Below are 27585 nucleotides of genomic sequence, written 5' to 3'. Positions count from 1 at the left end.
TATTCAAACATTATGAATCACCTTGATTGGAACGATCTATTGATACGTAATCAGCAAGGTTTCAGAAAACATTGTTCTTGTGCAACGCAGCTAGCTCTTTATTCGCACGAAGTAATGGCCGCTGTCGACAGGGGATCTCAAGTTGATACCGTATTTCTAGATTTCCGGAAAGCTTTTGTCACCGTTCCTCACAAGCGACTTCTAATCAAGCTGCGGGCCTATGGGGTATCGTCTCAGCTGTGTGACTAGATTCGTGATTTCCTGTCAGGAAGGTCGCAGTTCGTAGTAATAGACGGCAAATCATCGAGTAAAACTGAAGTGATATCAGGTGTTCCCAAGGGAAGCGTCCTGGGACCTCTGCTGTTCCTGATCTATATAAATGACCTGGGTGACAATCTGAGCAGTTCTCTTAGGTTGTTCGCAGATGATGCTGTAATTTACCATCTAGTAAGGTCATCCGAAGACCAGTATCAGTTGCAAAGCGATTTAGAAAAGATTGCTGTATGATGTGGCAGGTGGCAGCTGACGCTAAATAACGAAAAGTGTGAGGTGATCCACATGAGTTCCAAAAGAAATCCGTTGGAATTCGATTACTCGATAAATAGTACAATTCTCAAGGCTGTCAATTCAACTAAGTACCTGGGTGTCAAAATCACGAACAACTTCAGTTGGAAAGACCACATAGATAATATTGTGGGGAAGGCGAGCCAAAGGTTGCGTTTCATTGGCAGGACACTTAGAAGATGCAACAAGTCCACTAAAGAGACAGCTTACACTACACTCATTCGTCCTCTGTTAGAATATTGCTGCGCGGTGTGGGATCCTTACCAGGTGGGATTGACGGAGGACATCGAAAGGGTGCAAAAAAGGGCAGCTCGTTTTGTATTAACACGTAATAGGGGAGAGAGTGTGGCAGATATGATACGCGAATTGGGATGGAAGTCATTACAGCAAAGACGTTTTTCGTCGCGGCGAGATCTATTTACGAAATTTCAGTCACCAAATTTCTCTTCCGAATGCGAAAATATTTTGTTGAGCCCAACCTACATAGGTAGGAATGATCATCAAAATAAAATAAGAGAAATCAGAGCTCGAACATAAAGGTTTGGGTGTTCGTTTTTCCCACGCGCTGTTCGGGAGTGGAATGGTAGAGAGATAGTATGATTGTGGTTCGATGACCCCTCTGCCAAGCACTTAAATGTGAACTGCAGAGTAATCGTGTAGATGTAGATGTAAATGAACAAGTCAGTTTGAATCGAAATAGAAATAGTGTCCTGATATGAGAAACTCAGAGAAAACACTCAGGATTGACCAATATAAGAAAAGGTAAAACCTAAAATAATAATCTCTTCCTTATTGCCTCTCCAACATATTCTTCGGAAGCCCATGTATAGCATTCAATGCACTGTGCCCATTTCTCTACGTTAGTCTTCACAAAGATAACCATTGCAGACAGACTCTCAATGACTCGAAGATTATGTTATCTGTGTTTTTCTTTTTCAAAAACAAAACTTTCATTTCTGTCTCCTTTAATTCTCCTACAGCTTTCTTTTCTTCTAATTGTTTCACATATTCTCAATGTGGAGAATATGTTTGCTATTGAACAGATTAAGAATGTGCTGATTTTGCTACAGGTGTTGGCTCTTGATATGACCTGCTGATTTTGGGAGCTGACTGGATACCATTTGGACTCATATTTTCTCTTTTGTTTGTGTCTTGTATGTCACATTCCTGGCGTATTGTAAAGTCATTTATCCATTTCTGGTCACAGTGAGGTTGAACACTGCATCTGGAAGCTGCTCCATGTGCACTGAAACCATGATACTGGACGAGTACTAGGACACTATCTCTCATGGTCTGTTTATGCTGACAAATCCTGGCAGTTAACGACTGTCATATACCTGTCTGTTATGATATACACTGAAGTCCTGAAGAAACTGGTATAGGCATGCACATTCAAATACAGACATATGTAAACAGGCAGAATACGGCGCTGCAGTTGGCAACGCCTATATAAGACAACAAGTGTCTGGCACAATTGTTTAGATCTTTTACTGTTGCTACAATGGCACGTTATCAAGATTTGAGTTTGAATGTGGTGTTACAGATGGCGCATGAGTGATGGGACACAGCATCTCTGAGGTAATGACGAAGTGGGGATTTACCCGTATGACCATTTCACGAATGTACCGTGAATATCAAGAAGCCGGTAAAACGTCAATTGTCCAACACTGCCACAGCCGGAAAAAGATCCCCCAAGAATGGGACCAATGATGACTGAAGAAAATTGTTAAACATGACAGAAGTGCTAACGTTCTGAAAATTGTTACAGATTTCAAAGTTGGGCCATCAACAAGTGTCAGTGTGTGAATGATTGAATAAAACATCATCAATATGGGCTTTCGGAGCCCAAGGCTTATTTGTGTATCCTTGATGACTGCATGAGACAAAGCTTTATGCTTCGCCTGGGCCCATCAACACCAGCATTGTACTGCTGATGACTGGAAACATGTTGCCTGGTCAAACGACTCTCGTTTCAAACTGTATCCACCAGATGGATGTGTACAGGTATGGAGACAACCTCATGAATCCATGGACCCTGCATGTCAGCAGGAGGTCTTCAAGTTGGTGGAGGTTCTGTAATGGCATGTGTGTCTGTGGGGGGGGGGGGGGGGGGCGTGCAGTTGTAGTGATATGGAACCCCTGATATGTCTACCCAACTATGATAGGTGACACATACCATACGTAAGCACCCTGTCTGATCATCTGCATTCATTCATGTCCACTGTGCATTCCGAAGGACTTGGGCAACTCCTGCAGGACAATGTGACAGCCCATATGTCCAGAATTGCTACAAACTGGCTTCAGGAACACTCTTCTGAGTTTAAACACTTCCACTGGCCAGCAAATACCCCACACATGAACATTATTGAGCCTGTCTGGGATGCCTTGCAATGTGCTGTTTCAATGAGATCTCCACCCCCTTGTACTCTTATGGATTTATGAACAGCCCTGCAGGATTCATGGTGTCAGTTCTCTCCAGCACCACTCCAGACATTATTCATGTCCATGCCCCGTCGTGTTGCGGCACTTCTGCTTGCTCGCAGGGGCCCTACATGATATTAGGCAGGTGTACTAGTTTCTTTGGCTATTCAGTGTATATCAGTGTGTTATCACATTCGGGATGCCTCCACTGTATTCATATTATGCTTGCAACACATCAATAGACTATACTCAACTTACTAGACCCAGTACCTGACTGTTCATCTTGGAAAGCTGTTGTCCAAAAACTGGTGCTGATAGAAACTAAAGTTCTCTGGGCCGCACCACACAGTAATCACATGACACCGTTAAGTTTTGATGGTACGTTTTTTCAACTTTATTATAAGTACAGAAAGCACGTTCCTCAATATCAAGCTTACTGGTAATCAGATCATCAAGGTAGCACACATGGGCCCTTTGGGTGGTTACTGATAATACCTCGCAATGCATTGAATTCAAATTTGTACTGATAATTTGCAGCAACAACACCATGAAAATTGGCAGATCTCATGTGTATGTTCATGCCATTTCATAAAAACGTGACCTTTTCCATGACTGAAACATTATGGAAGATATATATGGTAGCATTTTTTGTAAAAAGTCTGCTATCATCACAAGTGCTGTGTTGAGACCATGCGCTTACTCAGCCAGCTACCGACAACACAGATAGGTTACATGGGCACGGGTCTTACAGCACCAGCTCTTCATATGGCAGGCAAGCGATGGCCTTGCTCTGCCCAGCCATCAGTCGGCAACCCAAGTGCCACCAAAGATCGTTGGCCCTGTGGACCTTTTCTCCTCTGTAAGCCACATGACTGAAGGTAGAAACTGCAGTATCCTGGCACCTGGGCAGTATTTACGCTGGTTTTAGATATTACTATTGTTCATCCAATTCAAGATGTGACTTGTTTTCAGTTATTGTGTTCCAAACTAACCCCCATCAAATAAGATTGTTTATGTGTATTGCAAACATCATATTCATTTTATACCTGGGCATTTTTCCTGTGCTGCCTTTGGTGTAAATATCAATTAGAATATCAGAATTAATGAGAAATTATTATCCAGTGAGAACCAGATTTAGGATGGCTGAGATAAAGATGGAAATATCAATAATTTGAAACAGGAGGGCACAACAGGCAAACCCTACATCAAGCAGAGAGAAGAAAAAGAAATACATGAATACCATTTAAAAAATCTACACTACAGCTTGGACAGAATCATGAGTGTAAAGAAACACATTTTGCGTATAAATTATTGTAATTCTCGGTGAGGATAAGCACTAAGTATCAACAGAAGAAAGTACAAAGGAAAATGGAATCTCTGTATACAGTTATGCTCAGAATATTGTAAGATTACGAACAACCTGCTCACTACATACATAGAGTGATAAAAATACAGGAGGTATATTTGAGGTCCACGTAGATGACAGGTTGCTGCAGGGTGGCCAGATAAGGTCACTACACAAGCACTGTGGTGAGCTCAAAGTTACTGCAGAGAGCAGGAGAAGAGGTGTGGAGCAGGGCAACAGACCACTGGGTGAAAGCCACCTGGAGATCCTGCAACAGCACGACTAAACTGAGTCACTGTGTGGGTGTGGATGCTAACAAGAGAACCTCCCCACCGCACCCCCCTCAGATTTAGTTATAAGTTGGCACAGTGGACAGGCTTTGAAAAACTGAACACAGATCAATCGAGAAAACAGGAAGAAGTTGTGTGGAACTATGAAAAAAACAAGCAAAATATACAAACTGAGTAGTCCACACGCAAGATAGGCAACATCAAGGATAGTGTGAGCTCAAGAGTGCCGTGGTCCCATGGTTAGCGTGAGCAGCTGCAGAACGAGAGGTCCTTGGTTCAAGTCTTCCCTCGAGTGAAAAGTTTACTTTCTTTATTTTCGCAAAGTTATGATCTGTCCGTTCGTTCATTGACGTCTGTTCACTGTAATAAATTTAGTGTGTGTTTTGCGACTGCACCGCAAAACCGTGCAATTAGTAGATGAAAGGACATGCCTCTCCAATGGGAACCGAAAACATTTGATCGCAAGGTCATAGGTCAACCGATTCCTCCACAGGAAAACACGTCTGATATATTCTATACAACACAGGTGACTGCATGTGCGTCACATGACAGGAATATGTTGTCGATCCACCTAACTTGTACACTTGACGAATGGGTAAAAAGATTCTTTTAACTTGCCCGATTTAGGTTTTCTTGTGGATGTGATAATCACTCCCAAAAAAGTTATCGCATCAGATGGACAGACGGACAGATAATAATTGTCTGAAAATAAAAAATTAAACTTATCACTCGAGGGAAGACTTGAACCAAGGACCTCTCGTGCCGCAGCTGCTCACGCTAACCACGGGACCACAGCACTCCTGAGGTCCCACTATCCTTGATGTTGCCTACCTTGCGTGTGGACTATTCAGTTTGTATATTTTGCTTATTTTTTCCATAGTTCCACACAACTTCTTCCTATTTTCTCGATTGATCTGTGTTTAGTTTTTCAAGGCCTGACCACTGTGCCAACTTATAACTAAATCTGAGGGGGGTGCGATGGGGAGGTGCCCTTGTAAGCAGTATGGCGAGATTCTGGCTGTGTTAAAATGAAAGCTTCAAATATTCACCTCAAACACAAAATTCACTACCAGACAAGCTACAGAAAATCTGAAAACAATATTGAAATTGCAATAAAGAGATGAGTTCAATGAAATTAATACCACATTTATACAACAAATATTATGAAATTATTAACATTTATGTATAAAAATTTTTATAACTACAGTAATAAAAAATACAGACACACTACATATGTGTATGACACACAGATGGAGGATCGTGATGCCAGCCATAAAATGGCTACATTTATGAAACTGTTTTATACAAATTATTTAACAGTTATAAACACAGGGCCAAAACAAAGAGTTCTCCACAGATACATGAGAGATTAGCATCAGTATCAACGATTTTGGTTTCTCAGGGCCATCATGAACAAAGACATTAACTTGCTTACATTCCTGTAGTTTCAATTTTAGTATACAATATTTAACTAACAACCTGATTTCTGCTATGTATAAAATTTAAAAATGTAGTTTCAGGGTGCAAATTAATTGTAGATGTATATCCTGTACATTTAAAATGAGTATATTCCAGAAGATTTATGAATGTATTCATATGGTGGTCTAGAAACTAAACTGACTACAGTAGTACTTATGTAAGGTTTAACAACCAGGGAGCCGCAAGTGTTCAGGTGTGTTCGGTGTTAGGAATATTTTAACGTGCAGTGATTTGAGATGTATTAGTCATTCTGTTGCACATCAAATTGTGGTTTACAGAACAGTTTGACAGTGAGTGCTCATGTAGCTAACAGACAGTGATCTTTGCTATGGTGAAATAGGTAATGCATATAGACTTGAATGAACTTGTTTATTTTGATGCACTGTACAATGTCTTTGGCTTACATTGGTCATTGCCTGTGAATGCTTTGCTAGGCTGGTTATTTATTTGTTTCTCTGTGTATGATATTAGCCTGTGTAAGGCCACCACTCAAATAATCTTCTATTTAACAAACTGACAGTGAACTTTAATCCTGTGACTAGGCTCCATTAATATACTGAAAGATCATTTCATTATTTTCTTTATTTAAATATTTTTATAATCATTTGTGTGGGTTTTTTATGTCATTCACTGACTGTTCATTAGGTTGGCCATATTATTAATTGAAGTTTCTTAAGAGCACACTGCAACAGCACACAACCAAACCTCTATGTCAGTAAACAAACGGTAAACACATGTACTCAACCTGTGGTGGTTAGATCACGGTGAATTGATTTCAGGTGATGATTGATCTCCCAATAATTGTCTGTCATATTAAACCACACTATATTCCACTATAATTTTGTGTGTGTGTGTGTGTGTGTGTGTGTGTGTGTGTGTGTGTGTGTGTGTGTGTGTGCACGTGTGTATGGAGGGGGGGAGGGGCTGTACACCTTGAGGGATGTTAGGTAATGTACTATTATAACAGTATAAATAAAAGGATAGGTAATATTGCTACACATATAAGAAGCAGAGATTGACTCTTAGGACATCCATTCCTTCAACGATTTTTGCAACATGTATCACTTCCAAGCTGTGGCACATTACTACATCTTGGCCTTCAGAAAATAGTGGTTTTGACAGTGTACAAGGCACTAAGTTTTATCTGATAGTTAAATAAAATTATGGAAAACTTCTACTTATCATCTGGCAACAAATGTTAGTACAAACTAAATGACCTTGAGCATGCAGAACAATACATAAATCAACAGTGGAATGCTAACAACAGAAAAAACTTTCTTAAATAGCCACAAAGTTAGGAGTGGCAGAGATGGCAGTCAACAAGTCACAGATACTGGAATATCAGCCTAAAAAAAAAAAAAAAAAAAAAAATTTAAAAAGGTAGCAACAGAAGGAGAACATGAAAGCAGAAGTGGGACAAACAGCAAAATACATAAGCGTGGATTATTTTGCCATTAACTTGTCAGTATACATTTCTTTCATCTTTACTGATTGCATTTCCATTTCAGAGATTCCTTCCCATAGATGGTTTGACTTTATCAACCCATAAAAATACACTAATGAAACAGCAACTGCAGTTGGGCTGCACTTTTGCAGTTCAAAGAAAACAGGAAATAGCATTTTAAGTAGTATGAAACAGTGGTTATCCTACTTAATTTATTATGTTAAATAAAAACAACACACTGGGATTGTTTTTCCCTGACTGCAGCTGAGAGACAGGTGAAGGCAGCTTGAAGGAATACAACACGTGGCAATGAAGAAACCAGATTGGTAGTTGTGTGCATTTTCAGCTTCTTCGAAGACAAAGAAATGAGTGGGAGAATAACCTTGGGACTAAAAACAAAAATTCATCTCACCATAGTGGTTAAACTGGCTGTGAACCTTCTTATAAAGCGGTCATGTGTCCGAGCTCCACCAGAATTGTACTGTGCTCTAAAGCGGAACAGCGTGTTAACATCAAATTCATCATAAAACTTGAAAAATCCACCACAGAAACTTACGATTTGTTGAAACAAGTTTATGGTGATAAGTGTCTATTTCATATGATCGGGTCATCCTTCCACTTCAAAAACTGAGCATTTGAGCAATTCCAGAACTTGCCTGTATCAATAAGGAAACCATTAGACAGATTCTGCACGATGATCTAGGCATGACAAATGTTTGTGCTAAAGTGGTGCAAAAATCCTCACAAATGAGCAAAAGTGACATCGAGTGAACTGATGCGCTGACACTCCCAAAAACAACGAAAATGACTGCGTGTGATGAAATATGGATATTCCAAAACAATCCAGAGACTAAGTGACAATTTTTGATATATGAGGGGTTGTGTATATTGATTGGGTGCCTGAAGGTCAGGCTGTCAATTGAACTTATTATGTAACTGTTCTGAAGAACCTCCATGAATGTGTGTGACAAAGGAGACAAGATATGTGGAAAAATCACTCATAGATTTTTCATCAGGATGAAGCACCGGGCCATACCGCAGTGTCTGTGAAGAAGTGTTTTACAAAAAACAACATTCCAGTGATGGAACATACAATGTATTCACCTGATCTAGCACTATGTGATTTCGTTCCTTCCCAAAACTGAAGTCTGCACTCAAAGGAACCAGGTTCTAGTCCACAGACGCAGTGAAGGAAAAGCCTCCTCAACAGCATAACAGAAAAAGACTTGCAGCACTGCTTCCAATACTGGAAAATTCGCATGGAGCAGTGCAGGAATTGAGGAGGGGGTTACGTTAAAAGGGACAACATTTAAGTTGTGTAAGTTTTTTCAATAAAGAGTTAGAGTACAAGTCCAGTTTCCTTATTGCCACACCTCTTATGACACCAAGTTCATTTACTTCTGTCAGTTACAGAATCCACAGAAACCAAACAAAAATAGTCAAGTAGAGGCACAATATAATTACTCAGATTGACATTGTATGCATCAGTGAGGAAAGTCTTTGTAGAGGACAAAACCATTAAATATACTGCAATTTTTATTAAACTGCTGAAAAACAGTATATATTCCAGTTAGAAAAGTGAGTCTAACTACACTCCTGGAAATGGAAAAAAGAACACATTGACACCGGTGTGTCAGACCCACCATACTTGCTCCGGACACTGCGAGAGGGCTGTACAAGCAATGATCACACGCACGGCACAGCGGACACACCAGGAACCGCGGTGTTGGCCGTCGAATGGCGCTAGCTGCGCAGCATTTGTGCACCGCCGCCGTCAGTGTCAGCCAGTTTGCCGTGGCATACGGAGCTCCATCGCAGTCTTTAACACTGGGAGCATGCCGCGACAGCGTGGACGTGAACCGTATGTGCAGCTGACGGACTTTGAGCGAGGGCGTATAGTGGGCATGCGGGAGGCCGGGTGGACGTACCGCCGAATTGCTCAACACGTGGGGCGTGAGGTCTCCACAGTACATCGATGTTGTCGCCAGTGGTCGGCGGAAGGTGCACGTGCCCGTCGACCTGGGACGGGACCGCAGCGACGCACGGATGCACGCCAAGACCGTAGGATCCTACGCAGTGCCGTAGGGGACCGCACCGCCACTTCCCAGCAAATCAGGGACACTGTTGCTCCTGGGGTATCGGCGAGGACCATTCGCAACCGTCTCCATGAAGCTGGGCTACGGTCCCGCACACCGTTAGGCCGTCTTCCGCTCACGCCCCAACATCATGCAGCCCGCCTCCAGTGGTGTCGCGACAGGCGTGAATGGAGGGACGAATGGAGACGTGTCGTCTTCAGCGATGAGAGTCGCTTCTGCCTTGGTGCCAATGATGGTCGGTATGCGTGTTTGGCGCCGTGCAGGTGAGCGCCACAATCAGGACTGCATACGACCGAGGCACACAGGGCCAACACCCGGCATCATGGTGTGGGGAGCGATCTCCTACACTGGCCGTACACCACTGGTGATCGTCGAGGGGACACTGAATAGTGCACGGTACATCCAAACCGTCATCGAACCCATCGTTCTACCATTCCTAGACCGGCAAGGGAACTTGCTGTTCCAACAGGACAATGCACGTCCGCATGTATCCCGTGCCACCCAACGTGCTCTAGAAGGTGTAAGTCAACTACCCTGGCCAGCAAGATCTCCGGATCTGTCCCCCATTGAGCATGTTAGGGACTGGATGAAGCGTCATCTCACGCGGTCTGCACGTCCAGCACGAACGCTGGTCCAACTGAGGCGCCAGGTGGAAATGGCATGGCAAGCCGTTCCACAGGACTACATCCAGCATCTCTACGATCGTCTCCATGGGAGAATAGCAGCCTGCATTGCTGCGAAAGGTGGATATACACTGTACTAGTGCCGACATTGTGCATGCTCTGTTGCCTGTGTCCATGTGCCTGTGGTTCTGTCAATGTGATCATGTGATGTATCTGACCCCAGGAATGTGTCAATAAAGTTTCCCCTTCCTGGGACAATGAATTCACGGTGTTCTTATTTCAATTTCCAGGAGTGTATTATGATTCTTTCCAGTCCAGCTGCTTCTTCATTCATCCCTCTAAACTTCATTACCCTCAAATGTGAAGTACTCACTGCCAGGCACTCCACATTAGTTTGAAGAATATGCACGTAGATGCAGATATTAAACAAAGTGTACTTCATGAGGGAACTAAATGAACAGAGATATTATCCATTTCTTAAGAGGAAATAAGCAAATAACACCTACTGACTGAACAGTGTTGCTCTTAGTAGTCTTAATGTCTTTTCTTTCAAATACAAACTAACTTTTCAGACAGGATCTCAGGTACAATTGTTGTTTTGAAAGTTGCTGGATCTAATTACTGAAGTTGTGTTCAAATTAAATAACAGAAACTGTGCAGTTATAATTTTCTGTGATCTCTTCATACTGTAAAAATTTTACCCAGAAAAGTGAAGTATTCTACTATTAATTACATCATGTTTGTATATGGTTCAAATATAGAGTAACATTAAGCAAAGTGTCATGTCAGTGTTATTTCTGTAGCAATGTCAAATTCAGAAAGTTTTAACAGTTACATCTGTATTCTACAAGCCACCATGAAATGGATGGAACAGAGCACTTTCCATCCATCATACCAGTTAATAGGGATTTGTCCTGTTCCATTTGCACATAAAACATGGTGAGAATGATTGCTTAAATGCTTCTGTTGCAAGTGTTGTAACTAATCTAAACATGTCTTTGCACTTGAGCAGAACTGTAAGATGGGTCACCAATCGAGCAAGACAACTTGAGGTTCAACATTTGGAAAATTTCTTTACTAGAATTATGAACTCCATACATTATCAGCCACATATTACAGAGCTTTTTGAAAAAGGTCAGTTTTTCTAATGACAAGAGTGTATGATTAAGGTGTAAATTTGAAAATACCAGGCATGAAACATTGCATGGCACCTTAACAAGCTTAGAACTGGTACACAGCAAAGAGCTACTCAGTAATCTCAAAAATAATTATGTGGGATAATTCATCAAACACTAAGTGAAATTCCATCAATAAAAAATCCTCATTGCTTTGAGAGACACAAAATTAAAATTAAATCAACATATTGGAATGTTGATTTAAAAAAACGTGAGCAGTGAGATCATCATATGAAGCAGAGGATGACTCCGCGTCTTACAGAGGCTTCCTCAAAGATTATGAAATTCTTATACCATATTCTCAGTAAATTTATTGCATTTGTGACAAATGATAAACTCCAACTTCAATTTAACTGTGATTTACACAACCACAACATAAAACAACATGTAGTGTGGACAAGAAGTCCTCATACCCTGTTTATTATGCAGGATGGTAGCTATGTTACTTCTTATCAGTTGTTGGAACTCATGATTAAATGTTTTTGCAGTCACAGTCAAGTTTTAATTTATAGCTGTGGCGAGCAGTGTCATGGTTACACTATTGGGGGGAGCATAGTGACAAGTATGTGGGTGCGCAAAACAACAACACACACAGCACGCAATGAGACAGATAATGGAAACATTCCAGGAAAGATTTAATAAGGTTCCACTGTGAAAGACAGCACTTCTGGATTGGGAAAGACATGCTTATGCTTTTGCTTTTGGCAGTGTTAAAGACAGGCCACAGAGTCGAAGGAAGAAGGCATGGGAAGAAACATGTTCCGGTGTCTCTGCTTGGATTGAATAATCTCCTATGAAGATGACACGTATAGTGCTTCGGTATTTGGTGTACCAATTGTAAGAAAGCAAGATCACATGAAAAATGACCTTATGGTCAGATCTTTTCAATTGATGTTTGTGGATGAGTTATCAGATACAGACTGAAAAGATCACTTTTTAGCATTCTGTGCTCTGTTAACTCCATTTCCAAATGCAGTGAACCATCCCAAGCTTATGTTTCCAGATGAATGTGCCCTTTATCATAGGTCACGTGCAAAATATTGTCATCTGGAACAAAAAGAATCCTCAGTACACAGCGGAGTTAGAAAGGAACCTGCCTCTCTGGGGGGTATGGGGACTTCTCGCCCATCCTGTGCGCAGTTTCCATGTAGATATGGCTTATTAGTGTTGGGTTTAAAGAGAATTTCTACGAGCTTTTGGTAGACATCAAATAAGAAGTTTGGAATCTATTCAGATTTTTTAAAAAAATTAATATCTTATTACTGTTCCATAAGATATCTGATAAAATTATCTAGAGGCAACAACTGGAAACTACTATAGCAGATAAACAGCAATTACTAAGTATAACTGAGGAAGCAGCAGCATTCTAGAAAATAGTGGTTATCCTACTTAATTATGTTCATTTTACCCTATGTAAGAACAAATAAAATACAGTAGGTTAGTAAGTGTTGATTGAAAGTACTGTAGACTAAATTAATTTTTTACAGCTGCATCTCTTGGGTAAAATGTACCTTCACTTCAACCAAACCTGTGATGATCCTCCTCCACAAAATGATCTATAGAACACTACGAAACAATGACCATATGATTAGAAAAACTTTTTTTCCCCCAATTCCTGTTTAACTATAGTGTGTTGCCAAGAAAAATGGCAGCATATTTACACTACTGTTGCATTGGACATAATATCCTTGGGATAGACAGTAACTTTTTTTGTGAGTGATCAAGACCGCAAGCACAAGTTTATTCAAGAAACTTGACATTTTTACACTCAGACTGGTATATTTACTTTTCAGTTTAATTTGCAGTTAGTAATACTAATGTTCAGATAAACTATGAAATAAGCAACCACAGCACAAAGTGTGTAGCTGTAGACTTTCCTGGTGTATAACGTTGATGAAAGCTCTGGAAACCAGAGAGCTTTTCTTCATAGCACACTAAGTACCACTTTCTACAAAGAGCCCATATCCTTGCATTGTATTACAAGTGGATATCCTTATACTGTGGGAAAAGTCTAACATGTAGATTGTAGACATACTATTGCTGAAAATCAAAGATCATCTAAAACTGCAAAATTAATTTAAAATGTTTATCAGTCAGTCATATTAATTGTCATGATTTTGGCATTTCGGATCACTATTATCATTACAGAGAATGATGTTGGTTAAAGTATGAATACAATTTTACAGTCAAATTACTCATCCTCTGTTTATTGAATAATATCAAATGCCATAGGTTTTTGAATCAGTTGCTGCCGGGTATAATTAAAGTTTATAGACCTAAAATTTGAAAGCTTGGGGAAGAAAGAAGGTTACTGTTTACAATTTCATCAATGTAAATGTCAGCTGAGATGTCTATTTACTGGATGTTAAGATGTCTGACTAGAAATCGTTACCAACTTTCTGGAGTAGCACATACCTCCATTATAAGTAATACACACTTGATATATTAAATAGTGACTAGTTCTCCATATCAGAGCACACTTACAAAATCTGTGGGTATCATCATTATAGAGCTGAAAATGCACTCTGAATCACATTTGCTGTTCACAGCAATAAAGGTGTACAACAGGAACACCTACAGGTGAACTGTAGCTGAACTGTCTAAAAGGAGAATGTGTGTTAAATAGTTCACTGATTTTTTTTTCTAACTTGAGTATTAATGTTATGATGGTATGAATTCCATAAAATATAATAATTCCAGCTCAACATGCTGGAGTTGGTAGTCATGTGTGCAAGAGATGTGCTTGTTTGTGTGTACGAATGGTTTGTGTCTCTCTTTTACTGAAGAAAGCTATGGTCAAAAGTTTTATGTAAGAGTCTTTTAATTGTGCCTGTTTGCAACTTAAGGTGTCTTCTATATGGTAAGTAGCAATCTGTGTTTTCCTATATTGTGGTAATTTACTATTTCTGTGAGATATGTTAAATAATAAAGCACCAAACTATGTGATTGTGTAATAAATACTGTGTGTTTCTTTTAGTTTTTATGTAGAGATTTACATACAGAATTTATAAAAGTACATTTTTAAGAAAGTGAATATATTAGGTTGAAACACATTAATTATAAATTCCTCAGTTACAGAGACAGATAAAATAAATACAAAAGAGTGACACTCAAACTGGTGCAGGTCTTTTGATGAGATACTATTCTGGCAATTCAAAAATGAATTACGCTTATCATTTATTTTTAAGCTCTTTCTTGTCTGGCCTCAAAGTTTATCTGAGTTGTGCTCCAGTCATACTATCACAGAAAAACAGAATCGAAATAAAATCTGGAGCTACTACTTCATAAGCTATGGAAGCACTCACAGGCAACCAGTTTTAGAGATCCAATTTTAATACAGTGAATATATTTTTAAAACTTTGTCAGAGGAAGGCTACAAAGTGGAACAATGCCTACAGTTAATGTAAAATCAAAGGAGTATTGTTATTATCTTAAATGCTACAAACTAACAAAGGAACAGTTTTATGACTTAATTCTTTCTGAGAAAGAAAAGATAATTTCAGCTTTGTACAATCACTTTATTTTCAGTTGTGGTTTCAAACAGCACAATGCAAGCTTTTCTTTGGCTAACGCTTTAACAGCAACCACTTAAAATGTCAAAAGAAACTGAAATTAACACCTCCTGAAGTCCGTGATTTCTGTACATATATTAAGATCCCCATAAAACTTTTAATCACATTTACGTGTATGAGTAAGACTTCAGGCCAATATTAATTATATCACTATCAGAAACATTAAACATTTGTTGTTATGTTTTTTTAACTGTCATACCATCTCTCCAAACTTTTAAATGCTTAACTACTGCACTATTTTTAAGAATAACTTTTTGTTTTATGCTGCCACAAATGGAAAAATGTTGTTATCTTTCCAGAATGAGATTTTCACTCTGCAGCGGAGTGTGCGCTGATATGAAACTTCCTGGCAGATTAAAACTGTGTGCCCGACCGAGACTCGAACTCGGGACCTTTGCCTTTCGCGGGCAAGTGCTCTACCAACTGAGCTACCGAAGCACGACTCACGCCCGGTACCCACAGCTTTACTTCTGCCAGTATCGCGTCTCCTACCTTCCAAACTTTACAGAAGTTCTCCTGCGAAACTTGCAGAACTAGCACTCCTGAAAGAAAGGATATAGCGGAGACATGGCTTAGCCACAGCCTGGGGGATGTTTCCAGAATGAGATTTTCACTCTGCAGCGGAGTGTGCGCTGATATGAAACTTCCTGGCAGATTAAAACTGTGTGCCCGACCGAGACTCGAACTCGGGACCTTTGCCTTTCGCGGGCAAGTGCTCTACCAACTGAGCTACCGAAGCACGACTCACGCCCGGTACCCACAGCTTTACTTCTGCCAGTATCACGTCTCCTACCTTCCAAACTTTACAGAAGTTCTCCTGCGAAACTTGCAGAACTAGCACTCCTTTCTTTCAGGAGTGCTAGTTCTGCAAGTTTCGCAGGAGAACTTCTGTAAAGTTTGGAAGGTAGGAGACGCGATACTGGCAGAAGTAAAGCTGTGGGTACCGGGCGTGAGTCGTGCTTCGGTAGCTCAGTTGGTAGAGCACTTGCCCGCGAAAGGCAAAGGTCCCGAGTTCGAGTCTCGGTCGGGCACACAGTTTTAATCTGCCAGGAAGTTTGTTATCTTTCCTTTGCAAGAAAACAACACTTGTGATAATACAAGAAAACAGGAAACAAGGTAAACAAACTATCAAAGATCAAAATTTAGTAATATTTTGTTTAAAATGTTTTGCTTTGTTGTGGGACTAATCCAAGAATTAATGGCGGGCATTTGAAATTTGCCATGGCTTGGGAGTAAGATCTTTGTACAGCAGCGATTTTCCTAATATATAATATGTAATGACATATTTCAACATTTTTCCAATGAATGAATTGTGACTAGCATTCCACATTTTAATTCAATGTTGGTGGTACAGAATTCTGCACATTAACAAATAACTTCAGAATTCTGAACCACAATCAAATGCTCCATCAGCACAATATCAATATCTATAATCAACAGCAAGATTATATTCATAGCTTGTCAGGTGAGCTGGGTGGGGCCCCCTTATGTTTTTCTGCTATATGATTAACAAGGGCACGAACCTCTTCATAATGTGGGTTAAATTCTTCTTTCAACTTGTTTAACCAAGCTGAAATCTTGGGGCGATTGTCTTGCGGATTATATCCTGCCATTTCTGCAACACAAAAATTGTCAGTGAGATATATTTAACACATGAAGTATTGTCATAAATTTAAAACATTGTGGCATTGTTTCAATAAACATTACCCATAAATGATACCAACTGTGAGACTGTAAACATAATGTTAAACCCTTAAGATACAAAATTTTCTGTTCTATTTACATAGGAAACAATAGAAAATAATTGTCTATATGTGTCAGTATACATCATAGCCCTCTCATGAAGCGTATGTGATATAATACTCATAATGGTGCCCTGCAAGCTGTAACATGATCTTACTCAAACATCAGTTTCTCTTTAATTACCAAAATTGCTTCATGATAACATTGCTTTGACAACATTTCAGACAAGATGAATGCTTGTGAGGAGATGTAGTGTTTTGCATAACATCATGAAACAACACATCAGCATTTCAAAACATAGTCAAACTTAAAAAAAAAAAAAAAGCTGTGCTTTCAAAAAAACAAAAGCGAAGACATTAATTTGTTTCTCAATCGCAATGTCATGATTCACAAATAATTTATGCATTGACGGAAACAATAAATGTGATCAGGCTTTTAGTTGCGAAGCAAGATTTTACATAGCAAGGAATAAATGCAGTGTTGGTGAAAAATATTGATTTTCAGATTTTTGCTTCATTTATTGGAGGGAACCAAGCACTAAATGATTGAAGCACTCACAGCACTTGCATCTCCAACAGAATTCTTCAAAAGGCCTTTCCAATCACATTACGCATGCAAACTAACAACCATTAAAATTGATTTTCCTGTAAGTAAGAAAAGTTAGTCTTTTGATTTGTAAAATACGCAGGAAAACCCATTTAAAAATTAGAGAATTCTACTTTTTGTAGAACTTATTCTCATCTTAATTTCTACCAAAATATATAACGAAATAAAAATGTTATTTTCCAAACACTGATATTATTTCATGTAGATGAAACACTTCTTTGCTCAAATACAGCAAGTTCCCCTGGAGCTTTTCAGTACTCATGACCTTTTCCTACTACACAACAGCAGCCAAGTCCATTGGCATCAACTAATCAGCAGTTCTCCCAGAAAAGCAAGTTTCACTGTTGCGCCATCCAACACATTCTCCAGATTTGTCAGCTCCACATATTTTCTCTACCAAAAACTGAATATGCACCTAAGGTGCTCGAAGTTCGACTAATGTGGAGATTCAGATGGCTGTGACACACAAATTCCAGACAAATTTCCAAGAAAATTCATGGAAGGCATGGAGAGATCAAAAATTCTGATTGAGCAATGTACTGTACTAAATAAATGCTATTTTCAACAAATAGACAACCCACACGCACATTTCTTTCATTTTGAATGTGTTTTGTGCTTTAATTCAGGAACGTACGGAGCACATAGTGAACAGTTAGAGGATTAGTGGTTCTATAATGGTTCCCTATGGCATATCCAATGTTAGTTTCACTTCTGTTGAACATTCATCATCCAGTACAACATGCACAGTTCTATCATTAAACATTACTTCAAGATTTTCGAATATTTGTGATGCTTTACCATGTGATCATATTGTGGTTTCCTACTGACAGTATGACAGTCTTGAACATCTTTCAAAAGCTAAGTAGACATAATTTACCTGTTCATCTACACACTCTCTTTTCTAGTGAGAGTGTAACAGTCTCTGTTTTCACAACATTCTCATAATTGTACTATCCAATCAAAGTGGGCCTTTGCTGTGTTTCATTCCTTACTTAATAAATATTTCTTCAGACAGCAATTTATGGGGTGTTTAGGCTGTGTTCGCAGGAATTTAACTAAATTTTCTGAGTTGTTCTTTGAAGTTAGATATTTGTGACTATTTATCAGTCCAATCAAACACACACACTCCCCATAGGAACTAAAAAACTAACAAAATTCAAATAATCATGCAAAAATATTCAACATTCTAAGCATTTGGAAAAGTCTGGAAATCTGACACTGCAGTAAAAAGAAGAAAAAACGTCTACATCAATACTCCACAAGCCATTTTGTGGTTTGTGGTGGATGGCACTTCACGTACCACTGTGAGCGGTCCCCTTTCATGAATAGTTCATGGGAGGAACGATTGTCAGTAACCTTCCCCATGGGCTCAAATATCTCTAACATTATCTTCATGGTCTTTTAGCAAGCTATACGTAGGAAGAAGCAATAAATTTGATGAAAATCAAACAATGGAAGATCCAGGATGGAATGTAACAATATGAGAGAAGGAAAGTTGCTACTCACCATAAAGCGGAGATGCTGAGTCGTGATAGGCACAATAAAAAGATTCACACCATCATAGTTTTCGGCCATTAAGGCCTTTGTCAGCAGTAGACACACATACACACACGCGCACACACACTCTTACGCAAGTGCAACTTGCACACGTCTGTAGTCTCAGAGAGCTGAAAGTACACTGTAGTCTCTGAGACTACAGACGTGTGCTAGTAGCGCTTGCGCGCGCGCGTGTGTGTGTGTGTGTGTGTGTGTGTGTGTGTGTGTGTGTCTACTGCTGACAAAGGCCTTAATGGCCAAAAGCTATGATTGTGTGAATCTTTTTATTGTGCCTATCGTGACTCAGCTTCTCCGCTATATAGTGAGTAGCAACTTTCCTCCTATAGTATTGTTACAATAAATTTGTTGATTGTTCTAAAAACATACACTCTCGGAACTTTATAATAAACCACACCATGATGCCGAATGTCTCCCTTGTAGCATTTGCCTCTGGAGTTGGTTGATAATCTCTGCGACAATTTCATGCTTACCATACAAATCTGTCCCCCATTCGGATCTCCGGGCGGGGACTACTCAAGAGGACGTCGTTATCAGGAGAAAGAAAACTGGCGTTCTACGGATCGGAGCGTGGAATGTCAGATCCCTTAATCGGGCAGGTAGGTTAGAAAATTTAAAAAGGGAAATGGATAGGTTAAAGTTAGATATAGTGGGAATTAGTGAAGTTCGGTGGCAGGAGGAACAAGACTTTTGGTCTGGTGATTCCAGGGTTATAAATACAAAATCAAATAGGGGTAATGCAGGAGTAGGTTTAATAATGAATAAAAAAATAGGAGTGCGGGTTAGCTACTACAAACAGCATAGTGAACGCATTATTGTGGCCAAGATAGACACAAAGCCCATGCCTACTACAGTAGTACAAGTTTATATGCCAACTAGCTCTGCAGATGATGAAGAAATTGATGAAATGTATGACGAGATAAAAGAAATTATTCAGGTAGTGAAGGGAGACGAAAATTTAATAGTCATGGGTGACTGGAATTCGTCAGTAGGAAAAAGGAGAGAAGGAAACATAGTAGGTGAATATGGATTGGGGGGAAGAAATGAAAGAGGAAGCCGCCTTGTAGAATTTTGCACAGAGCATAACTTAATCATAGCTAACACTTGGTTCAAGAATCATAAAAGAAGGTTGTATACCTGGAAGAATCCTGGATATACTAAAAGGTATCAGATAGATTATATAATGGTAAGACAGAGATTTAGGAACCAGGTTTTAAATTGTAAGACATTTCCAGGGGCAGATGTGGATTCTGACCACAATCTATTGGTTATGAACTGCAGATTGAAACTGAAGAAACTGCAAAAAGGTGGGAATTTAAGGAGATGGGACCTGGATAAACTGAAAGAACCAGAGGTTGTAGAGTGTTTCAGGGAGAGCATAAGGAAACAATTGACAGGAATGGGGAAAAGAAATACAGTAGAAGAAGAATGGATAGCTCTGAGGGATGAAGTAGTGAAGGCAGCAGAGGATCAAGTAGGTAAAAAGACGAGGACTAATAGAAATCCTTGGGTAACAGAAGAAATATTGAATTTAATTGATGAAAGGAGAAAATATAAAAATGCAGTAAATGAAGTAGGCAAAAAGGAATACAAACGTCTCAAAAATGAGATCGACAGGAAGTGCAAAATGGCTAAGCAGGGATGGCTAGAGGACAAATGTAAGGATGTAGAGGCTTGTCTCACTAGGGGTAAGATAGATACTGCCTACAGGAAAATTAAAGAGACGTTTGGAGAGAAGAGGACCACTTGTATGAATATTAAGAGCTCAGATGGCAACCCAGTTCTAAGCAAAGAAGGGAAGGCAGAAAGGTGGAAGGAGTATATAGAGGGTTTATACAAGGGCGATGTACTTGAGGACAATATTATGGAAATGGAAGAGGATGTAGATGAAGATGAAATGGGAGATAAGATACTGCGTGAAGAGTTTGACAGAGCACTGAAAGACCTGAGTCGAAACAAGGCCTCGGGAGTAGACAACATTCCATTAGAACTACTGATGGCCTTGGGAGAGCCAGTCATGACAAAACTCTACCATCTGGTGAGCAAGATGTATGAGACAGGCGAAATACCCACAGACTTCAAGAAGAATATAATAATTCCAATCCAAAAGAAAGCAGGTGTTGACAGATGTGAAAATTACCGAACTATCAGTTTAATAAGTCACAGCTGCAAAATACTAACGCGAATTCTTTACAGACGAATGGAAAAACTAGTAGAAGCGGACCTCGGGGAAGATCAGTTTGGATTCCGTAGAAATGTTGGAACACGTGAGGCAATACTAACCTTACGACTTATCTTAGAAGAAAGATTAAGAAAAGGCAAACCTACGTTTCTAGCATTTGTCGACTTAGAGAAAGCTTTTTGACAACGTTAACTGGAATACTCTCTTTCAAATTCTGAAGGTGGCAGGGGTAAAATACAAGGAGCGAAAGGCGATTTACAATTTTTACAGGAACCAGATGGCAGTTATAAGAGTCGAGGGGCATGAAAGGGAAGCAGTGGTTGGGAAAGGAGTGAGACAGGGTTGTAGCCTCTCCCCGATGTTATTCAATCTGTATATTGAGCAAGCAGTAAAGGAAACAAAAGAAAAATTCGGAGTAGGTATTAAAATTCACGGAGAAGAAGTAAAAACTTCGAGGTTCGCTGATGACATTGTAATTCTGTCAGAGACAGCAAAGGACTTGGAAGAGCAGTTGAACGGAATTGACAGTGTCTTGAAAGGAGGATATAAGATGAACATCAACAAAAGCAAAATGAGGATTATGGAAAGTAGTCAAATTAAATCGGGTGATGCTGAGGGAATTAGATTAGGAAATGAGACACTTAAAGAAGTAAAGGAGTTTTGCTATTTAGGGAGTAAAATAACTGATGATGGTCGAAGTAGAGAGGATATAAAATGTAGACTGGCAATGGCAAGGAAATCGTTTCTGAAGAAGAGAAATTTGTTAACATCGAGTATAGATTTAAGTGTCAGGAAGTCGTTTCTGAAAGTATTTGTATGGAGTGTAGCCATGTATGGAAGTGAAACATGGACGATAACCAGTTTGGACAAGAAGAGAATAGAAGCTTTCGAAATGTGGTGCTACAGAAGAATGCTGAAGATAAGGTGGGTAGATCACATAACTAATGAGGAGGTATTGAATAGGATTGGGGAGAAGAGAAGTTTGTGCCACAACTTGACTAGAAGAAGGGATCGGTTGGTAGGACATGTTTTGAGGCATCAAGGGATCACAAATTTAGCATTGGAGGGCAGCGTGGAGGGTAAAAATCGTAGAGGGAGACCAAGAGATCAATACACTAAGCAGATTCAGAAGGATGGAGGTTGCAGTAGGTACTGGGAGATGAAGAAGCTTGCACAGGATAGAGTAGCATGGAGAGCTGCATCAAACCAGTCTCAGGACTGAAGACCACAACAACAACAATAACAACATACAAATCTGTTATAAAATGTGCTTCTCTTCTTTGGATCTTCAATACTTCCTCTCTCAATCCTATCTGGTATGGATCCCATACTGATGAGAATATTCAAGCACTGGTCGAATGAGGGCTTTATAAGCTACCTCCTTTGTTGAAGGACTGCATTTCTGAGGATTTTTCCAATGAATCTTAGTTGGCACCTGTCTTTCCTGCTGTTATATCCTGCAACTAGTGCAAGTGAGTGTGAATGCGCCAAGTGTGGTGTCACCACACAGGCTTGTTTGAATTGGCTGTGTGGGCTGGCCACTGGAGGTCGCCTGTGGGAGGAGTGTGTGCGATGAGATCTCCATTGCACCATCTGTCAGCGACTCATGCATATATATATATATATATATATATATATATATATATATATATATATATATATATATATATATATATATATATATAAAACAGAGGGAAACATTCCACGTGGAAAAAATATATCTAAAAAGAAAGATGATGAGACTTACCAAACAAAAGTGCTGGCAGGTCGATAGACACACAAACAAACACAAATATACACACAAAATTCAAGCTTTCGCAACAAACTGTTGCCTCATCAGGAAAGAGGGAAGGAGAGGGAAAGACGAAAGGATGTGGGTTTTAAGGGAGAGGGTAAGGAGTCATTCCAATCCCGGGAGCGGAAAGACTTACCTTAGGGGGAAAAAAGGACAGGTATACACTCGCACACACACACACATATCCATCCACACATACAGACACAAGCAGACATATTTAAAGACCATTTCTTTAAATATGTCTGCTTGTGTCTGTATGTGTGGATGGATATGTGTGTGTGTGCGAGTGTATACCTGTCCTTTTTTCCCCCTAAGGTCTTTCCGCTCCCGGGATTGGAATGACTCCTTACCCTCTCCCTTAAAACCCACATCCTTTCGTCTTTCCCTCTCCTTCCCTCTTTCCTGATGGGGCAACAGTTTGTTGCGAAAGCTTGAATTTTGTGTGTATATTTGTGTTTGTTTGTGTGTCTATCGACCTGCCAGCGCTTATATATATATATATATATGCAGAGCAACACTAACTGAGGCCTCTTGTACATCCTTCCAGTGTGCCGTTCACATCAGTATACTGCGTCTTGTTACATGGGGATCCACAGGAGTCAGTTTTCTCTCATTGTTGAGTGCTTCATGAATAAAATCATATTTGTGTTAATTTGATCATCGTAAAGTATTATGTGATTACTCCACCTGCAATTAGTTTTATGTGGCTGTTCCACTTTGAACAGCCCTGCATACACACTCTTGGATATTTTATGGAAGTAACTGCTCCCGGTTGCTGTTCTGCAATCATGAACTCATACAATAATGGGTCTTTCTGTCTACGAACGCACAATACATTACATTTGTTTATGTTGAGAGTCAACTGTCACTTCCTGCATCAATCGTCAATCCTCTGCAGGTCTTGCTGCTTTTCATTACAACTGTCTAACATTGTGACTTTTTTTTGTACAACAGTGTCATCCACAGGAAAATACACAGGTAGACAGAGACTATAATGCACAACTCATGTTACAGTAGCATGAAGTAAGTATGCAGAAGTATGCACAAGATCGACAACTGTAAACACTATTGTTGATTGGTAATCATTAACTGGCAAATGGCCACAATCATACATTAAGAGAAAGTGAAATACATGAACAACAACAGATTAGAAATCAAACAAAGGAAAATCCAGGATGGAATTATGACAATATTATGAACAGGACAGTTGCTTCTCACCGTATAACGGAGATGCTGAGTTGCAGATAGGCACAACAAAAAGACTGTCAAACAACACCTTCAGCCAAACATCTCTTCATCAGAATACACACACACACACACACACACAAATCACTTCACTATTCACTGACACGTTTTACACCAGCAATGGAGGGTAATGTCACTGCCTGGTACCTTCTACACCATTTACAAGGCTTGCAAATGACCAGTGTTCCCTTCCAAAGGAGGTGACTACTATTTACTCTGATGAGCTTATCCGAGTTTGAATTTTGTTTACTATTTGAAAAAAATAATTAGACAGAAGTCTGACAGTAATTTCTTTGGATCATGGAGATGACACTACAGGATAACTGTCTACAGAAACCAAGAACATTTACAATCTACAACAAGACACCTGCACCTAATGGATTTGTGTTGGATTTTATACTGAATATCAGACTTGACCCTACCTTTAGTCAGTGTTAGTTGGACATAGCTTCAGCAACAATAAGCCCCAAATATTTGTCGGACACCCCAAGTCACTCCCACTTTCAAAAAAGATAATAAAGTAACACGCACAATTAACAAACTCTACAACTGACGTAAGGGTCCATTCTCCTCATTCAGCCTATAAAATGAGTGATTTTTTTTATTGGACAAACTGATGTAAATCTTTTTGCACATTATTTATTGATTCTTGGACATTTTCATCTACATCCACATCTACAATGATACTCTGAAAATCACACTTACGTGCCTGGCAGAGGGTTCATCGAACCACCTTCACAATAATTCTTTATTATTCCACTCTCAAACAGCGCGTGGAGAAAATGAATACCTATATCTTTCCGTATGAGCTCCGATTTCCTTATTTTAGTATGATGATCATTTCTCCCCATGTAGGTTGGCGTCAACAAAATATTTTTGCATTTGGAGGGGAAAGATGGTGACTGAAATTTTGTGACAAGATTCCGCCGCAACCAAAAAAGCCTTTGTTTTAATGGCGTCCATCCCAAACCCAGTATCACGTCCATTACACTCTCTTCCCTATCTCGTGATAATATGAAACGTGCTCCTCTTCACTGAACTCTCTTGATGTACTCTGTTAATCCTATCTGGTAAGGGTCACAGACTGCACAGCAGTACTCCAAAAGAGGATGGACAAGCATAGTGTAGACAATCTAGTACATCTGTTACATTTTCAAAGTGCTCTGCCAGTAGAACGCAGTCTTGGGTTTGCCTTCCCCACAAAATTTTCTACATTTTCTTACCAATTTAAATTGTTCATAATAGTAATTCCTAGGTATTTAGTTGAATGTACGGCCTTTAGATTAGACTGATTTATCGTTAACCGAAGTTTAACATATTTCTTTTAGAACTCAAGTGGATAACCTCACTTTTCATTATTCAGGGTCAATGGCCAATTTCCACACAATTCAGATATCTTTTCTAAATCGTTTTGCAATTTGTTTTCATCTTCTGATGAGTTTACTAGATGATAAACGACAGCATCATCTGCAAAAAACCTAAGAATGCTGCTCAGATTGTCTCCTAAATTGTTTACATAGATAAGGAACAGCAGAGGGCCTAAAACACTTCCTTGGGGAATGCCAAAAATCACTTCTGTTTTACTCAATGACTTTCCATCAGTTACTATGAACTGTGATCTCTCTGACAGGAAATCACGAATCCAGTCCATAACTGAGACAATATTCCATAAGCCCGCAATTTCACTAAAAGCCGCTTTTGACATGCAATCCCCTTGCGCGTCAAAAGCCTTGGAACTCTAGAAATACGGAATCAGTTTGAAACCCCTTGTCAACAGCACTCAACACTTCGTGTGTATAAAGAGCTAGTTGTGTTTCGCATGGAACGATGTTTCATAGATCTGTGTTGACTGAGAGTCGATAGATTGTCCTCTTCCAGGTAATTCATAATGTTCAAACACAATACATGTCCCAAAATCCTGCTGCTTATCGACGTTAATGATATGGCCTGTAATTTAGTGGATTACTCCAACTACCTTTCTTGAATATTGGTGTGACCTGTGCAACCTTCCAGCCTTTGGGTTTAGATCTTTTGTCGAGTGAGCAGTTGTATGTGAGTGTTAAGTATGCGGCTATTACCCATTATTCTGGGTATACATATTCGCTGACTTGCAGCGCATTTAATTGACTCAGTGGTTAAATTATATCTTTAAACCTTAATATTCCAATAGAAAAAGAAAATAGTATGTTAATACATCGCGGACAAGGCACAATATTATAACCATTATCATCTGATACCAAGGAGAGACTAAATGGGAAGGGACATTTTATAATGCAAAAGGAAAGAAAAAAGAATTGCATGGAGAAAGTAGGAAGAAGAGAAACCATTTTCTACTTTAAAACATGCCAGAGGAAGGGCTGGACTTCTCCTGGGAGAATGTTTTAAAGATCAGCATTCGTAAACAAAAACACCATATATAGAGTCAAAAACAAGTTTAAAGAAAAGCAAAATTGTCAAGTTACCTTGTACTGCATTGTTTTTTTTTTAATTTTTTAAACCTGGATCGCAATAACCCATAATCCCTTACACCCTTTATCTGCGTAAAATTTATAACAGTTGCAGAGAATGCAATGACTGGAAAAATTAGGTTAGAAAGGGTTAAACCTTTTTGTGAACCAAAAACAATACAGCTCATGCTGTAGTCTAGCAACGTTTTCACTCTGTCCTCCTGGAATAGTCCTACTTGGAAACTATATAAGCCAGTAGTCCTTTGTTGAACGCATGCAGCATGTTCACTATCACTGCCAGTTTTTGCCCAAACATCAGACGTCATGAAAAGACAAGTTTATTTTTGTGATTCAGTGAACTGTCTACCTATAAATATGCTGATATTGGATCAAGATTTATTGGTCAACGTTCAAACTGCTGGCACCACCACCAGTTTCATTGGGACATGTCACATTGGTATTCTAGGAAATGCATTCCTAGAATGTCAATGTGACATGACCCAATGAAACTGGTTGTGGTGCCAGCACTATGAAGGTTGACCAATAAATCTGGGTATGTTCAATATCAGCATATTTGTAGGTAGACAGAAAACTGCCACAAAAAATTAATCATAGGTCTTGGAAAAACTGCTACCAGTTTGTGAATCTTGGTATGAAGTGACAGGCCACCACTACCTCCAAGAAATAAAATACCACTGAGGCATGGAGAACTCCATTTTGAGCCTCCCAGAAAGAACTGCATACACTATACACACTATTAAGACTTGCCACAAGAGGCCTGTTGCTATACCAATCTGGTTCTCCTGATCTCTTCTCGGTCACGCCACTCTTGATTACCTCGACGTTGAGAGTCTGAATCAGTGTGTGATGTTGTCTTCTCAGAAATGTATAGGACACTGCCATTCATATTGTATTATATTGCATGTATTATTTGCAAAGTAACTATGACCAGTTCATCAGCTAGGCAAATATACTAGCACACTGAATCAGTTCAACACCTAACG

General features: G+C 39.5%; 1 protein-coding gene across 15 annotated transcripts in view; it reads right to left on the bottom strand.

Moving 5' to 3' along the window:
* The window catches only part of LOC126250272 (glutathione S-transferase theta-1-like), a 320818-nt gene that overhangs the window by 266277 nt on the left and 26956 nt on the right, over positions 1-27585 (bottom strand). For 2 of the 15 annotated variants that reach the window (XR_007545678.1, XR_007545676.1), the window contains exon 6: positions 16533-16624. The exons of the other annotated variants lie outside the window; for them this stretch is intronic. The gene's annotated coding sequence lies outside the window, so the exon portion shown is untranslated. The remainder of the gene's footprint in view (positions 1-16532; positions 16625-27585) is intronic. 15 annotated transcript variants of the gene reach the window in all.

Source organism: Schistocerca nitens, chromosome 1 (genome assembly GCF_023898315.1).
Source record: "Schistocerca nitens isolate TAMUIC-IGC-003100 chromosome 1, iqSchNite1.1, whole genome shotgun sequence".
NCBI classification, from domain to species: domain Eukaryota; kingdom Metazoa; phylum Arthropoda; class Insecta; order Orthoptera; family Acrididae; genus Schistocerca; species Schistocerca nitens.
This window is presented reverse-complemented; position numbering and strand designations above follow the sequence as displayed.